The sequence below is a fragment of the Pygocentrus nattereri genome, chromosome 2, assembly GCF_015220715.1.
Source record: "Pygocentrus nattereri isolate fPygNat1 chromosome 2, fPygNat1.pri, whole genome shotgun sequence".
NCBI classification, from domain to species: domain Eukaryota; kingdom Metazoa; phylum Chordata; class Actinopteri; order Characiformes; family Serrasalmidae; genus Pygocentrus; species Pygocentrus nattereri.
In genome coordinates, this window is record NC_051212.1 from 34,114,871 (window position 1) to 34,116,232 (window position 1,362).

Consider the following 1,362-nt stretch of genomic DNA (forward strand, 5'->3'; position numbering starts at 1 on the left):
TGCTCAGTGATACATAGCCTTGGAGAGTTAACTCTTGCCATCCAAATATTAAATCTTTTATGTATTTTATGTCTATGAGGAGATTAAATCATTCATATATGTCTTTAGTCATTTTAATACCAAAGTAGATGAAAACATTTAGACTAGAATATTACATAAAGAGTTAACACCACATTTGTTTAAGGGAATGAGCTCACATTTTTTAAGATTAAGATCCAAACCAGAGAAATTTGAGTGAGTGAACTACGCTAATAGTTAAAACTTCAATTTTATTATTAAGAAATAACGTTGTTCAGCTAATTGTGAGATTTGACTTCCATATCGTTCAATCACATTGTTCAATTAACAGGCTAAGAATTCACGTGGAAAGGAGGAAAAGTAAAGGACTAATTAGACGTCTCTGATGTTTGTCTACACCTGCCTATTCACCAGCCTTTAACCCTGAAGGTTGGTGCGTAGACTGCTGGTCACCACAGCGATGACAACGGTCTCGCCCAACTAGTAGCTAACAAAAAAGGCAAAGGGATTTAAGGTGAGCATCAGTAATCTGGGGACAAATGAATTTATTTGCATTTATAAGTGCTCCTGCTGGTTTCCTGATGTGTTTAATCTGCAACAAGATATTGTCAAACACTAAAAAGTCACAGCACTAAAGTGAGCTTCTCGTTCACCAGCTAACATTCGGGTTTTCCTGTTCCACCTTAAATGGTGCAGCAGTTACATTCTGGTGCCTCATGCACCACTTATAGTGGAACGGGAAAATTCAAACAAGAAACTCCTACTTTTGAGGAAAAGTTTCCTGACTGAGATGCGTGAAAAGCGGCTACAGCTGTGCTAAAGCTTAAAGAAGAGCAAGTCTGCATTTTCAACCTATACTAGTACATCAGCAGATACTGAGACATATTCACAGCTAAGGTGGTAAAATGGATATGAAATGTGGCTCCCAAGGTTGTTTGATTTTTGTGGAAAGGACAAAATGGCTCTTCTTAACATTTGGGTTGCCGAACCCCGAGCTAGGATATATTCTCTAAGTGGACACCAAAGGACTTTTTTTAAGTGACTCTGGATAAGAGCATCTAGTAGATGCCATAAATGTGAATGTAAATATGCATTAGAAAGACTGAATTTGAATACCCATACTTTTTCCTCAATCCCAGTCGTGTGCTGTGCTCAATCTTTTCCATAATCTGATGCCTCTGATTCGACCGGTCAGCCAATACTTCATGAGCCTGGCCAGGCTTGCTCTAGCAGGGAAACCTAAGAATGTGCACCACACACAGCTCCCCAGAACTAGCTCCACTGGTTTAGTGAACAGTATTAGTAGCTATTGTTCTCATCAAAAAGAAACTAGAAACGCGCAGA